We start from the raw sequence: 17,607 nt of genomic DNA on the forward strand, positions 1-17,607 counted from the left end.
AAATTCCTACAGGATATTTGGCAATCCTGTTATATAGGTGTGTGGAAAGTCCCGGTCGCATTTCCTGCACACCTGTGCATCGCTGGTTCGAAACAGCGTGGCAGCGGACAATACAACTCCAAGATATCTAGATAACTTCATGTTACTAGATTCACCCCATTGGCTATGAGAATGACCCCCCCTCCCCCACCAACCATCAACACAATTAATCCCACTACTGCAAAGTGGAGGCGCACTAAAATCAAGTCAGTAGAGACTCCATAGGTCCCTATTAAAGTAGTACAGTCTAAATATAGGCCTATCACAGACAATGGTTGGAAATTAGCCAATTATCTTTTCTCCCTCTTGTATGTTCTGTAAGGTCACTTTACGCTTTTGGTAATCACACTCTACCTTGGCCCGATGTTCAAATAGTTGTTTTTCGGTTTTATAAATATGATAAACAGATTCTCTGGTGGCAGAAGGGATATTTATTTTCTTATTATAAGTTGGCGAGATTATAGATGGAAGACATCTTGATGACACATTTTATTGTAAAAAGAGGAATTTAGTAAATTTTGGATTGATTTTAAACTAAATTGGGAATTACCACTATGCAATGTCATGGTACATGTCATGGAATCTAAATTATTCATTTACATACAATAGGATACGAATGTGGCATATCGTTACCCAATGACCAGGGGCGCCGCCAGACATTTCACTCTTGGGGGACACAGGGGGGGGGGGCACAGCACTTATTTATGGGGCACAGTGCTTATTTGTGAATGCCGTCCTGGGGGCGGGGGGGGGGGTCTAAAGGAAGGGGGTATCCCCTGTTTGATTACTCAGGGGGCCTTAAATGCAGTCTGGTGCTTTATTTTGCAACTTGAAGTAACTTTATATTCAAGAATTTTCGGGCCTAGTCTGTCCGATACTTATGTTTTTAATTGAGGCGGATAAATAAGTTATTTTAAAAAAATATGGAAATAAACCCTTTTGCTTTGATAATGTTTTCAAATAATTAAGGGTCATGAGATACAATTTGGTGCTATCTGGTGATTTTCCATTATGAGAGATCAAAAGATGTTTCCGCTTGAATAGTTGGGCGGAAGCATACTTCAGCCCCTCCATCTCAAGATGGTTTGGGGGAAAGTTTACAACGTAAAGAAGAGTTTTGAAAATTTAAATTTAAATTGACGCAAGGTACTAGTGAAGTTTAAGCACTAGCGGTTCACGCCGGGGCCCCTGTGGCCTTGTTATTGAGAAACAACTGGTTATTGTGATGGTCGGTGGAAAGAAATTTAACTGATGAACATAATAGTACGTTTCGTCCTTTGTAAAAAAGTTTTTGTTTGAGTATTTTTTAACACTACAACTCGCATTTGGGGGTACCTGGGGGCACGATTTTTTTTGGGAAGGCACGTGGCCCCCAAAGCCCCCCCCCCCCTTGGCGATGCCACTGCCAATGAAATAACTTGGCTGCGTTCTGACCGTCTTTGATTGGTTGGATGTTGATGATGTAACAGAGGGGTATCGCAGTTTACAGTCTGTGTAGATGCTGACAACCGCCCTCTCCTAATTGTGGTTCATGACCTGTTCCGATTCCGAATTCAAACATTGTCTTGACGTTATTTTATACTTGTAAATTCCGAGACGTTTTTCTTTAGTATTTATGCCATGGGCGGATGGGGGGGGGGTGGTGACACCTGGGGCTGGGTGATATGGTGGAGGGACTGTTGATACTGCTTAAAGGGATTGTCTCATTTCACTTTAGATACAGATTTATGATTTTTTTAATTTTTAATAGCAATATGTGAGATATCTTTTGCGATTCGCGAGGGCCGGTGGTTGGTTGGGACGGAGTGGGAAGTGTAGGGAGAGGGAGGCAAAGCAGAACATGATTAGCTTTGGGGCCACCTCCTTGTTGCACTACCCCATCATAGATGAACTTTACGCACTCTGTGTATACAATGGCATGCGTTCTATCGGGTTCTACGTGTGAGTCTGCGCAAAGCAATATAGCCTACTACAGCCTGAGATGGAGTTGCTAGGGAGTGAAAGACATAAAAGGGTCTTTGCCCGCTGTAATTCAGACATGGAAAATAGGTCAGGGATTTCCTTCCTGCAAATTTGATACAACTGACCTCTGGTTAGCCTGCATTTGTAACGGATATTATTGTTTGTACATTATTTGACGACACGCAAATGTTCTCAAGATGTTTGTCAGGTCATTTACCTTATTAGGTGTCATTAAACTGTCATGATTGCTATTTTTATCTTGTTATTTCCTAGAAGTTGCCGCCTGCATTACCCAACTTCTTGATATAATATAACATGATGGTATTTTTTAGTTTTTTTAATTATTATTATTAAGGTGTACTTCACTTGATGTTTTTTTCACCCCCCCCCCCTCCAGCCTCCCCATGGGTCTATTTTCGGTAGTTTTATATATCTTGGTATAGATGGGAATCTTCACTGTTCTTTTCAAACTAAAAAAAGGAAAAGAAACAGCCATTTCCGAGATGCTTTGAATTCGATAAAAGCGTGATCTCGTGTACGTGGTATGATCCTCTTTCTTGTCAGGATCATCATCGGATCCAGATCTGATCTGCATTTACTCTGCAACCTTGATCCCGTGCACAGGATCTGATACTGAGCACGAGATCAGATCCTAATCTAGTGTAAAGGCACCATAGTGCACAGCAATGAATGATCAGGTGGGATAGGGGCACCATAGTGCACAGCAATGAATGAACAGATTGGATAGGGGCACCATAGTGCAGATCAATGAATGAACAGGTTGGATAGGGGCACCATAGTGCACAGCAATGAATGAACAGGTGGGATAGGCCTTGTGCGGCTAATATGATATCGCGTTGCCGTAACTTTCTTGTAAGAAAGTTTTGGTTGTAAAATATATTGTTACTGATGTCTCCCATTGATTAATTTGAGAGGTTTTATGAAAATATACCCAACAAACAGAATGTTTTGTTGTTGTTTTTGCGTGTTGTTTATATTAATTTAATTTATCATAACAACCCTGGGGGGAATTGATGTCTTTTGTGAGGCATTATCCGGTACCAATACATCCCACTGAAGTAAACGGGGCCTGCCACAAAATGTTTGCCCCGAGCCTTGCACAAAGACGGCCTTGAGTATTATCATTATGTGAATAAAGCCTCACATAGCCGACATGAGTAGTACCATTATGTCTATAGTATAGCCTACATAAGTAATACTATTAGGTCTATAGTATAGCCTACATAAGTAATACCATTAGGTCTATAGTATAGCCTACATGAGTAGTACCATTAGGTCTATAGTATAGCCTACATAAGTAATACTATTACGTCTATAGTATAGCCTACATGAGTAGTACCATTAGGTCTATAGTATAGCCTACACAAGTAATACTATTAGGTCTATAGTATAGCCTACATGAGTAGTACCATTAGGTCTATAGTATAGCCTACATGGATAGTACCATTAGGTCTATAGTATAGCCTACATGAGTACTACCATTAGGTCTATAGTATAGCCTACATGAGTAGTACCATTAGGTCTATAGTATAGTCTACATGGGTAGTACTATTAGGTCTATAGTATAGCCTACATGAGTAGTACCATTAGGTCTATAGTATAGCCTACATGAGTAGTACCATTAGGTCTATAGTATAGCCTACATGAGTACTACCATTAGGTCTATAGTATAGCCTACATGACTAGTACCATTAGGTCTATAGTATAGCCTACATGAGTAGTACCATTAGGTCTATAGTATAGCCTACATGGATAGTACCACTAGGTCTATAGTATAGTCTACATGAGTACTACCATTAGGTCTATAGTATAGCCTACATGAGTAGTACCATTAGGTCTATAGTATAGCCTACATAAGTAATACTATTACGTCTATAGTATAGCCTACATGAGTAGTACCATTAGGTCTATAGTATAGCCTACATAAGTAATACTATTAGGTCTATAGTATAGCCTACATGAGTAGTACCATTAGGTCTATAGTATAGTCTACATGGGTAGTACTATTAGGTCTATAGTATAGCCTACATGAGTAGTACCATTAGGTCTATAGTATAGCCTACATGAGTACTACCATTAGGTCTATAGTATAGCCTACATGAGTAGTACCATTAGGTCTATAGTATAGCCTACATGAGTAGTACCATTAGGTCTATAGTATAGCCTACATGAGTAGTACCATTAGGTCTATAGTATAGCCTACATGAGTACTACCATTAGGTCTATAGTATAGCCTACATGACTAGTACCATTAGGTCTATAGTATAGCCTACATGAGTAGTACCATTAGGTCTATAGTATAGCCTACATGAGTACTACCATTAGGTCTATAGTATAGCCTACATGAGTACTACCATTAGGTCTATAGTATAGCCTACATGAGTAGTACCATTAGGTCTATAGTATAGCCTACATGAGTAGTACCATTAGGTCTATAGTATAGCCTACATGAGTACTACCATTAGGTCTATAGTATAGCCTACATGACTAGTACCATTAGGTCTATAGTATAGCCTACATGACTAGTACCATTAGGTCTATAGTATAGCCTACATGAGTAGTACCATTAGGTCTATAGTATAGCCTACATGAGTAGTACTATTAGGTCTATAGTATAGGCCGAGTTGGGTTTTAGGTTGAATGCGTAATAAACGGGTACCCGGAAGACCGATCGAACCGCGGAGACGCGCACCCCGGTTCCAATTCCAGCCACCCATGCCCATGCGCCCATGCGCCCATTCGCCCATCCGCCCATCCGCCCATGCGCCCACCGGTCAGTTTGATGATGTAACAGAGGAGTCGTCGTCGTTTACAGTCAGCGTAGATGCTGACAACCGCCCTCTTCCTAATTGTGTTTCATGACCTGTTCCGATTCCGACTAAACATTGTCTTGACGTTATTTTATACTTGTAAATTCCGAGACGTAATTCTTTCTTAGGCCATGTGGGGATGGGGGGGGGTGGTGACACCTGGGGTTGGGTCATATGGTGGAGGGACTGTTGATACTGCTTAAAGGGACTGTCTTGTTCCATTTTAGATACAAATTTAGGAATTTCTTAGAACTGTATCTTTTGGGATTCACAAGGGTCAGTCGTTGGGTCGGAGTGGGAAAAGGGGGAGGAGGGGGGGGGGCAAAGCAGAACACGAATAGCTTTGGGGTCACCTCCTTGTTGAACTTCCCCATCATAGATAAACTTTACGCACTCTGTGTATACAATGGCATGCGTTAAAACGGGTTCTACGCGTGAGTCTGCGCAAAGCAACATAGCCTACTATAGACTGTGAGATAAGGGAGTTATAGGGTATACGTACAGGGTGTGAAAGACACACAAGGGGTCTTTGCCCACTGTAATTCAGACATGGAAAATATTACGGGGATTTCCCTCCAGGTTGATACAACTGACCGTTTGTTATCATATGTCACGAATATCATTGTTTGTACATCATTTGATGACACGCGAAATTTTCTCAAGTAAACTCTCACCTCCCGACGAAGAAATGAAAAATGGGTAAATATATACTATTCAGCAAAATAAACGAACATCTAGTTTACAAGATGATGGTCATATCCTATACCGGTTCCTTATAAGGTGTCTTTGTATTTACATAACTGTTATTTTGGGGTTATTCCCTAAAAAGTTCCGCTGCATTACCCAATTTCTTGATATAATATAATGGTATTATTATTTCCGCTTTCCTTCTTAATATTGGGGTGTCTATTTTTGGTAGTTTTATATATCTTGGTATAGATTGGGATCCTCACTATTCTTTTCAAATTAAAAAAGGAAAAGAAAACAGTCAATTCCGATATGTTTTCAATTTATATTAATGATATATGTAAAATATGTGCTTACAAGCGTGATCTCGTGCACGTGGTCTCATCCTCACCCCTCACCCCCCCCCCAACAACAACAACAATGACATAGGCCTATCGTTATAATCAATCTCACCAGTGGCGTAGGATGGTCCTTTTGAGTGGGGGGCTGAAGTCTGATGGCCGGCCTGGGGGAGGGGCCTAAGGGGAGGGAGTGTAAATAATTTTGCATTTTCACCTGGCCTTAGATGCAATTTGGTGCTCCAAATGAGATTTTTTTTCTCATTTGGAAATGAAAAAGGGGTTTTCTGACTTGCGAAGCGGGGGGTGGGGGGGGGGGGGGTGGGGCGAAATGATACTTCCGCCCCACCATATTTTTCACTGGGGGGGGGCTGGCGCCCCGGCCCCCCGGTTCCTACGCCCTTGAATCTCACAGCCTAAATAATCGACCTTAAATCTGAACAATTAAGTTCCTCTAACCAACTTTATTATTAATTCACACGATACATACTGCAACATGGTGCAATAATGTTTCCAAACTATAGTGACTCGGGACAGTCAGGAACAGAATAACAATTAACTGATTCAGTTTGTACATGGAGACTGATGTTGGCTCTGTTCAAACATCAAGGGATGTGTGAGTTTAATAACACGTCCCTGGTTCGAAGTACGGAGCCACTTTATATCCCTGTACGACCACGGGAACCGCATGATATCTGCAGCCATATACTATCGAATATTTTAAATGGTAGGAATATTGAACGTATGTTAAAAAAACTGGATCATTATTACCCTGTATCACTGACATAACTTCCTGATCAATATACAACATCCACAAAATGATGTCACTGTGCATGGTCGATTTAAAAACTGACTAATACCCATGTAACATAATTACTTAGCTTCGATGTACTTGCCAGCAAGTTCAATAATGTCCAGTTAGTCGATGGAACCATTTTCTATATGACTTCTGTTTCTTTATAATAAGGTTCTGTAAGTCGATGTCATTTTAAATTTTTTACTATGTTGTTATGTTATTGCAAGTTCAGATTCTGATACTTTTTCGAAGGGTTAGTCGAGATTAATACAAAACTGAATCCCTGATTTTCATGGTTTATCACACAAAAACTGAATTCTTTGATTATCAGGGCTTATCACACAAACACTGAATCTCTGATTATCAGGGTGTATAACACAAACACATACTTTTGAATCGCACCATAGTGATTTGTTATAAAACAGATTTATTCATGTACTTACTAATTCATAAAGTAATCTAATATATGCATAAGGGGAGGTCACGGTTTGAAAAATATTTGAAGTAACTACCTCTCGTTCCCGCTCCATTCCTTCCCCTTTTCTGTAAGACTTTCAACTTTCCAAAATCAGGGAAGGAAAAACATGATCGACCATAGTTTTGCCATCTTCCTAAAACAAGAAATACTGCAGAGTGGCACGACAGGTCATCTATAAACAGTGTAATGATTTCAAAAATCATTTTTTTTCTTTTCTGTTCTATCTAATTATTTTAAATAAAGTATCAGCTATCCAATATTATTTTCAGGAAAAACAGACACATAATATGCGCTAATAAACTTTCTTAAGATGAATAAATCAAATTCTCCAATTAGCGTTCATATAAAACCAAAAAATGAGAGTTTATTTACTGTGTCTAATTTGTTACCTCTTATTTATATTTTAATATTCAATTTCAGGAAACAGTTATAGAATATCTGAAAATTAGGCCAAATTTGGTCCATATAAACCCAGGTTCCTCTGGTGCAAAATACATCAGATTCTCGAAAATCGCAACATCTGATGAACGGCTGCAAGAACAGATCTATACACCTAAGATAAATTAAAATCAGATAATATGGGTTTTGGAACGTTATTCCTGGTACTATACAGTAGCAATCAGTGAATCCGAACCGAAATCAAAAACCAAAATACCACATTTGTTGTTTTGCTTAAAGTTCCAATATGTCTAAAAATCCTCTCTGTACAGTATAATGCGATGGTTGTCAAAGCTAACTTGACAAAATCCCAGGAATTAGCATAATACTAATGCAGCTAGCCAAAACTATTGTTACTATGGTAACAGAAGTCATTATCTTATCTTTGTAGTCTAAAGATAATGAAAATACGTGAACAATTTGTTTTCTTTTGTAATCAAGTGAAATCAAGTTTATTGGAGTAAAGAATAAAATTTTAGACGCTACCATGTTTTGAAGTAGATAAAAGCAGTTGATAAAAGCATAACAGTGTTGTCTTGTAATTATGGAGAATTGGAAGGTTGTTGTCAGTTGCCCCATTTAAACCCTGTCGTCATAAATATACATAGACGTGTAGACTTGCTGAAGGCTGTACAGATGCAATAAGACCTGAGCTCGGTATGGAGATGTGCGTTACGTTCCGTTTGATCAGTGCGTCATTGCTAAACTTCCCCTAGTGACCAGGCGTGCAGCCAGGAATTTGCCAAGGGAGGGGCGAAACTGTAGATTCGGCATTGCAAATAATCTAAGCGTAGCGCCACCATAATTTGCGCGAAGCGTACAAGAAAATTTTGGCTGAAAATGCCTCCCAGATCGCTGGAAATGGCACTTCCCAGGCCTTGTAAGTTGCATCTTAGCATTTTCTCTTTTGAAAATACTAGTGATATCATAAAAACATTCAAACAAATTAAAAAAAATATGCTCAAGGGGGGGGGGGAGGCGGCTGCCCCCTTTGTCCCCTCCCTTGGCTATGCGCCTGCTAGTGACGATCCATTGCCCCATGTTTTCATGAATAAGCTAGATTATCCATCCAAAAATTGTATCCCACGTAGCAGTATGATTGTTATAAAGGAGGTGTAACCCCCCCCCCCCCCCCTTCTCCAACTCTTTCATCTGTCCATGTTACTGATCATGATCCACATCTCAAACCTATCTAGTCTGTCTACTTAAAATACACGAATCTAAACCTCCCCCTCTCCGCCCCCTTCCAACACCCATAAATTTAGTCCTAATCCTTCCCTGTTTGCACCCATACTAGTCTTCTTCTTCATACATATATGAAGCCTAACTCTCACAATGTCCTACCCAATCCTTCAGCTTTCTATAAATGAATCTAAATACAGGTCCCTATTCCCCATCTCCCTGCTCACGAGGAAAGAATGATACAGCTATAAAATGATAGGGGTGGGGAAGGGGTGGGGTGGAGTGGAGAACTAATTTAAAGGAGGAACTGTTTGACTAATTTCGCGAGTTTAATGAGAGCGGCACATGTTAACAGGAAGCTGTGTAGCGGTGATGTATTATAAAGGGAGTCATCTTACGGAATTATTTAAATTAAAAAAAAACACTGTAAAGTTTTAAATTTAAAAGCTTTAAATTTAATTTTCCTAGCCATATGATTTATACTATGTGGCTATTGTTATACATAAATGATTGGAGCACCATCGTCGTACAATGAAAGGAAAGGGGCGGGAAAGGGGCGGGTAAGGGGGGAGGAGTGGATTTTATACCACTGGAATGAAAAAGTAGAAGCCCACAACTTACTCAAGTCTAGCCTGCTGATGTTTTTGAACACCCTTTTCAACCTTATATCCTAAAGTGGTTTCAACGCATATCATATATTTTCTTTACATAATACAATGCTCTTCAAATTTCACCCCTCATTCATTATATGCAACTGTTTCAGCCGCCATTACCTCACATACATTCTTCAATGGGGTAATCATTGTGAAATATCAAGTTATAACCTGCAATATTAACTAATATGATGTAATTCCACGAATAAACTGCATTTTGTAGTGTCGTCTGGATGTCTCACCATCTTGAAATCGTACCAGCCCTAAACTGTGTCGCCCTCCGCGCCCAACCCCTCCCCCCCCCCCCGTGATCTGGCACTGCCTTGTTATTGCTATGCTTGGTGGAGGCTGTCTATTCTTTGATCATTCATTTATGATACGGACAAACAATGGATTGATATCCAACACAGAGGTACATAGTAGTACAATTCTACATTGAAAGGCCACAGTTACTTAAGTATCAGTATACAGGGGCAGGGGTGAGAGCCGAGCACCCCATTGGACCGGTTCCAAGTTGGTAATAGGGGAAAAACCTTAAAAAACAGCCGATATAAGTTGCAAGATGTTCGTCTGTCTGTTCTAGAGAGGTGACATGTTACTGCACATTCGTCTAGACGGATAAAAATAGACAAATGAAATTCCGATGCTCGAGTCTGAAGCGCCATTAAGAGGTTAAGTAAACCTAAACGAACAATGAAAAATAAATACTTAGATTGCAAAGGATTATTGGGGAATTCAAAAGGCTTTTGTTGCATCAAAAGGGGTTTTCTTGCTCTGTGTTTATACGTTGCAAATTTTCCCTAAGATTATTCCCTAAGAAATTTTCCCTGGCTTCGGTCAGCTTGCGAGTCTATAAGCCTCCATGGCTTCTTTCGCGAGTTCCTGCTTGCGGGAAGATCACACATATACATATATACATTAAAAAGGAATGGGATAATAGAACTGATGTCCTTTATTTATGTTGGTAATACGATTACTAGAAAGATCATGATAACATCTTAATGCGAATTGTACTTTTTTTTTCTCACAGCCAAAGGAATTCACGTGAAGTTTATGATGTAATAAAGAGGAAAACAAACAATGAATTGGTTTCAGTTTTGATTGGTCAGTATACGTATACGTTTAACAATTCTTTCTGATGAAATCTGATTGGTCAGTATGAAGCTTACGTACAACATTTTAAATTCTATGTGATGAAATCTGATTGGTCAGTATAAAGCTCACGTATACGTTTAAAGGGTCTATAGAATGAATCCGAGAGAAGCATCGCTTGATGGGAGCGAAATGCCGTGTGCAAATCATCCCTATGGCAACACACTGAAACTCGACTCCCAGTAGCGTAGACAGATACTGATCTACATGATACAGTAGTATACACGCAGTATGTACAATATATATACACACTGATCTACAGTACTGTATGTAGCCGAGTACACTGTTCACATATACAGCGCTAGCTAGATTGCCGAGTCGTAACGCTCGTACGTACTATACTAGGGAATTGTGTGTAACAACTCCTCGCTCGTACGTACACGACCGTAATTAGCTTCACTATTATACTTATACACAAATATCTTGGTCTAGGTGCATATACAGGGCCGGGACACAGTCTACTCGAAATACACATCGAAATTGTGTCTAGCTCTACAAAGCAACGTAGGACTAGGAGAATGAATTGAAACAAGACAGCAAAATCTCTCTGGTAGATTCTTTTGAAAACTGGAAAACGCTGAAGGAGGTCGGTGTTTGCTATACCGCAGTTGAAGTAGCTTAGGCCAGGTAAGTCAAATAAATTACCGATTCAACTACGGTAAGGATGTTGATGGCCTAGCTACAAGCACTGTGGGCTAGGCCTGTAACGTTAGTTAGGCCTTACAAGTAACATTCAGGTAATCTTAGTTAGTGTCACTGTCAGGACACATGGTAAAAGTATCTGTAATACTGTGACTAGGCCTATAGCCAAAGGCTTGGCCTGAATATTTGAAATGGGCCTAATGTAGTTGTATCTAGTCTAGACGATCGTGTTTTGCAACCACCACGGTCAGCTAGGGTATTCAACAAGGACTCGGAGTTGGATAGGAATATATTATTACTAGGCTACTCCTTACTAACCTAACTTTGTGCAGCTATGGAATCAATTTAACTGTTACTGCGCGAATCTTTTATCTAGCCTAGTTTCAAATGACTTTCGTGTCTCCAACTTCTTACCTGCCAAAATTTCTTACAAAATATTACCTGTGTTTATTAGTGCAGTTAACATCACTGTTAGCCTTACATTTCTACAAATGGCAAAGATACCTGATTTCGTTCATGGTATTTTTCGTCCTCCAAAAATCCACAAGAAGATAAATAAATTGATGTCGACATACACATTGTACGAACATTTGATAGGCCTTCCCAACATCACAGATCTATGACAGACAGCATATCACAGATCAAAGTACTAGGTAGCAATCTTTATTTTCTGTTGGTTTTGCTTACTTTGAAAAAAAAGTTAATGCCTGGCCCACATGCTTTATTGAAGCGTAAAGAAAGTGGATAAGTTTCAAGTTTTACAAAATAATATTTACATCAGGAGTCATCATTTTGAAGGAAAAGGATGCAGGTACATGTGGTTAAGATAAAATATATATGCCTTCCTAGCTAGGAGCAAACATTTGGTTGCATGTAGTTAGGGAACATAGACTAACTAGTAGTCTGTATAGGTGACTAAGGACAGGCCTTACTTTATTACTAACGTGACTTCTTTTTTTCCCTTTCTGATTGATCATTGATGTATAATTGACTCATGGCCCACTGACAATTCAGAAATTATGATTGTTATATAATTGACACATTGCTTGCTGAAAATGCAGGAAGTATGACCAAACTCAATGCAGCACTACTACTCACCCTTAGATATAAGCACCTTCTGTACAAAACTAATGGAAAGTAGATGGTGTTTTCTTGCCTTCTCCTACTCCCCAGGCAACTAACACTCTAAAATCAGCAAAAGACCTCCCAACAAAACAATGTTCCAAAGAATGGACATTTTGTGGTTAACTCCCAGCATATGATTCTGCCTATAAGTATAAGTGTAGCTTATGAAATAATAAGTAAGCAACAAGAAAGTTTTTAACAGAATTTTCACAAAAGCAAACTTTAAAAGTGTTCATAATGGTGGAGAATATGTATCAGATTGCAAAAATGGTTAGGCTAGTATATTACAATGGACATAGAATAATTTAACATACATGTGCATGAACTTCTAGGATAGTTGACAGTACTATTAACTTGGTTGAAAGGCCAACTGAACTAATTTCCTGTTTGTCCTATGCATGCATATCAAGGTAGGTATAGGCTGTACTTCCACCACATTCACTTTCCTAGTTTCCTTTATTGATCTAGTTATTTTGCTTGGTATGTAGCTAGGCTAAGCTTCATTCTAAGGTCAGTGAAACCCAACATACTGTAGAAAGTCACATTCTGTTTTGGTACTACTTAATTTAGTCTGCACTATATAGCCTATGGTATGCAACATTGTTTGTGCCATGTTTTCGTCAGCATTTATTTTTTGTATTTGTTTTTAGTAGATCTATGCTTCAGAAATGCAAACTTCTCATAAAATCTATCAATGCTACTAAATGCTACATGCATACTTTCCAATGGAACAAATTATATATACTTGGCCAAATTTGAATCCACCAAGTTCTGTACTATTCAGTGCAGTGTTTACTGTTTACCAAGGCATGCACTGTTACAACAAGAAGTGAAGGAGGATTAGATTTGGTCTATTTGCATGGAAAACCCTTCTGTCATTGTTGTAATATTTGCAAGTAATACATAGTGTATTCAAATCCAGTTTTGCCCTTCATCTCCACTTCACCTTCTACAACATCTGCGTTGAGAGCATTGACAGGAAGTCATCCTACATATAAACTACCTTCAGTACATAGAGTTACAATAGTCTCTTGTTAGCAGTATCAAGTCATGTTAGCTGATTACAATGAATAGCCCATGTTGACACCTGGAAGTCCTCCCTCTCCTTAAGGAGAAATATATATTATATGGGATGGTGAGTTACTTCCTGGACATCCAGCCTATGTGGCCCTTTGTCAGAGTGAATTTAGAGAGTCAGGACAATACATGCAGTAGTAGCATTGCATCATGGTTCCTTAATGCCCCATGCCAAAACCTAAAAGCCCTGTCATGGCAACAGTGGGTTGCATGGACATCCTTCAACTACCCTGCCAGCTGACATAATTTTTTTTAGAAAAATGGCTCATGACAGTCTGTGAATAATTGTTGCATTCTTGCCAAAAGGCCAAGAATTTGATGGAAATGTTGTGTGTGTGTGTATTTGTGTACATGGTAAGACAACTGCTTGTAAACACGATTACTGAAAAGGTAAATATTACTATAAAATATATTCTGGCAAAGAAACTCTGATAAAAGTTTGCATAATCAAACTTCATAATTAACATATGACCCCAACTTTTTCATTCTTTATCAGAGCTACGTTGGATACTGTATGTGGCGAGAAAGTACTTGGCAGCCATTGATTTCAACTTTCACAGAAACCGTTCCAAAGAAAGATGGAGATGGGAATGATGAGTAAGTGTTTCTGTCTATGCCCTCATTATATGCTTATTTAATATGTGTAGTGAATGGCATTAGATGTACAACCCATTTCAAATGATACCTTTTAGGCACACTTCTGACTCACTTCACAACAGAATATTTACATTAATACCATAGATGCAATTGGTGGTTTGTGGATTCGTTTATGTCTTAAACCAGAGGTTAAATGCATAACTAAATTGAAACACTTTCAAGGTATTTACCTAGTACATGAACATACAGTTCTTCACTCCTTTTGATGATGTTAATTGTTTCTAGGTAGTATTTCATAGTGAAAACAATCAAGATTTAATTGACAGCAGCCTTATAGCTACATATGAAGATATTTGTTAAAATACCTCTTGAGTTGATTATCTGGAGGTGCACAGAGGAATATGCAAATCACAACAACCTGTTATGTTTTCTTTTCAGGGTCAAGGTGAAGTACTCCACAGCCACCAAACAATGGCATCCGGTACCTGTGAAAGGGCCTAAAACCTATGGATACATTCTGCATTTCTGGAGAACATCGTGAAAGTTCTGGTAGTTAATCTATGTTCATCCAAACAGGCTTGAAAAACCCTACTTGATGAACCAAAAAATTATACCAAGAGTGTCCACCGTCCATAAGCCAACAGTTGAAGACTTTACAGAGCCAATATAAGTGTGGGTTTGCACATATTCAATGGTTGTAGATTCTTAAGCTCATTTCCACAAATATGTGATATGATGAATCAAACATTAAACAGTGGAAGTAAAATTATTATTGGCAGTTAAAAGATGGTAGAATGTTTGACAAAAGAACATTCAAAACCGTACTATAATTTGCTATTTTTTTTTTATCCCATTCGTTATTACAGCTTGCATTAGACCAAATGTTATGGATGTAAGCTCTTTAATTTCACAGGAGATAAAATACTGCAAGCAAACATCAAACTTCGTTATTGATGCACATTAAATTTAATCTCACCAACTGAAGTTACCAAAATGGTATAACACTTCTAAAATTGTGCGTATAGTACATTTCTGGTGAAAGTGAGTCACGTGAGGCAGTTTTTGTGGACATATCGGCGAGGTATTGATAGTTGCTTTGGAAGAAAAACTACCCTATTTTCCACAACTACCTATCCTTTGTTTTTCAAAGTTGTTCATGCATATGACATTGAGAAGTGTAGTCTCTATAGGTCAATATATTAAGGCCTACATATGTCAAAATAAACATGTCTAGCATGTATTGTCTTTTCCTTAAACAATACCTGGTTCTTTCCGTACCCTCAAAGAAAGTTATCTTACAATCCATGATATGCATTGAAAAACATAAATGTTTTTTAATTTGAATATGTTTTTCTAAAATATGCCAACTTTAATTTCTGTGTAGTGACAACCCTCTGATGGAAACATGTTCCTTATGTGCAGTGTACCTGTATGTACTATTACATGTCCTGTGTCCCAGTATCAGTAGGTCATATCTTTGGACCATTGCCAGATTCAAAGCTTCAGGTCCATTATTAATGACCGAAAATGAACGTTTGTTTAATGTATACGGAAGCAAATGTCTTGACATATGATCTGCTTGGTTCTCGAGTTCTAAATGAATGTTATGAAGGGGCTCTTGCAACCCTAATCTCAAATATAAATTAGCATGTAAAACTAGCAAAATTATTGCAACCACTATAATATTATTTAGCAATTATTGTCAGCCAATACTCATAGCTAGTACGGTAACTAGGTACAGTACCTCTTGATTACAGTTACACCTCTCTTTAAATGACTCCAATTCGTCATGAAGATAACGAAGAAAGGCCATGTTCGGGTATATCAGTAGACCTGCTTATAGCAAAAATTACTAGATACGACTTCATTTTACAATCACGTATTAAAAACCCGCACTCAATGATTGGATACAGCAACTACTCTCCCACAACCATGCAACAGCAATAACTACTTTGTATTCCTAACATGTGTATCAGGACATGAACAGTAGTTACTTACGAGCCATGAGTATCGGTTCTTTTTGTGTACAATTAAGGTCTCTGCTGTGACACTGTTTTAATGAATACTCCAGAGGCATGCTATGTACAGGAATACTCTACAATTAGACTATATAAAATGAAATGTTTTTGTAAAATGATGTCCACTCTATAAAATTGTCATAAATAATAGGAGGGAGTTATTTTCTGTATGGCTGATGTGATGAATTTGCTCACAAAGACTCACATTGGTGTTGCCATATATATTCTCCAAAATAATATATGATTTATGGATATTGTTTGCAACATATGCCTACAAAAATATGTATGGCAAGTTGTTAATTCAATCACACCCTAATATCAGCCTCGTCGTTATTGTAAAATGTTCACAGAATTGGATTAATAAGGGGATTAGGGGAGGCATTAAACCCAGTTCCCTCTCCCACAATGGATCCATCGCAAGGTTTCACAATAGAAAGAAAGTTTCAGTCAGATCTGGCCAGTCAATCTCATTACACTGCTCCAGCAGTAGGCTTTACTCTGACAAAATATGGTAGGAAAATTGTACCAATTATTAGTGCCGGACTGGTTGCCTGGGGTACTTGGTAAGCACCCCAGCCTTGGCCCCTGAATCATCAATTTGAAATTAAAAAAGTAAAGTTTTGAACCACTTGTTAGATCTCCTTTGTTTCTTTTTCACCTTTTTGTTTTTCGAAATTTTTCCATTTTGTAGCTAATATGGGCCTGCCCTATCCCCACCAACCCCCTCCCCTCCCATACCCTAATCTGAAAAATCTGCTTCAGTGTCACACTTTTGTCAAAAGCGGAATTGTTGATCTTTGGAGGGGAACGCATGTCCCAACAAAATATGTATCTTCAAGGTGAAAAATATTACACCCATACATATGTCATATTGAAATACCTCTATGTATTACATCAGTGAAAATAACTAAAAATATAAATCAGCATCACATCATGCACTTGGCCAACCCAAAAATTTATGAATTTGTTTGCTCACAATGCAGACAAATTCAATGTGTGTAAAAATTACCCACATGTCCGACACTACAAATTGTAACAGGTCATTCCAAGTAGAACATATAACAACTCCCTCGACATTCTCCAATAACATAAACATCTAGAGCTATACAGCATTCTACAGTCATTCTACTATGATTGAGGTGAAACAGTACTTTTCACTGCCTTAGCTCCCCCCCCCCCCACACACACAATGGTACAACCCTTAATCGGACAGAATCAGAAGTTGGAGAAAAATAGAGGGCGCCTGACATTAATTGCTTGGCTGGATTCATTGTATAGCCCCTTTAACAATTCTGTCTGACATCTCAGTGGTCAGTGTAAAGCTTACGTATAACGTTTAACAATTCTACATTACCCCCAGTCAAGTAGCTGTTTACTTGGGAATTAACAAATGTAGCTGGACGTTTTATCACTGTTCTCATTACGATGTCAATTATATGTATATTCATTTGCCTTTGTCGTTTGCCTCCATTTCATTAACATAAAGTCTGTTCAAAGTATCTATTTCGAGATCCGGCTTTAGGAATCACGCACAAATGATTTTGAGTTGGTTAGCATCATGTTTGATCTCTATAGAGTAAGGCAAAATATAT

General features: G+C 38.5%; 1 long non-coding RNA gene across 1 annotated transcript; it reads left to right on the forward strand.

Annotated features, from left to right (window-relative positions):
• The first annotated feature begins 10,764 nt into the window (after window positions 1-10,764).
• LOC139985024 (uncharacterized) lies at window positions 10,765-16,643 on the forward strand. The gene is made up of 3 exons (XR_011799256.1): window positions 10,765-11,183; window positions 13,899-13,997; window positions 14,436-16,643. It is a non-coding gene; the product is annotated as an uncharacterized lncRNA (long non-coding RNA).
• Window positions 16,644-17,607: the final 964 nt, after the last annotated feature.

The sequence above is a fragment of the Apostichopus japonicus genome, chromosome 17, assembly GCF_037975245.1.
Source record: "Apostichopus japonicus isolate 1M-3 chromosome 17, ASM3797524v1, whole genome shotgun sequence".
In the NCBI taxonomy this organism is placed as follows: Eukaryota; Metazoa; Echinodermata; class Holothuroidea; order Aspidochirotida; family Stichopodidae; genus Apostichopus; species Apostichopus japonicus.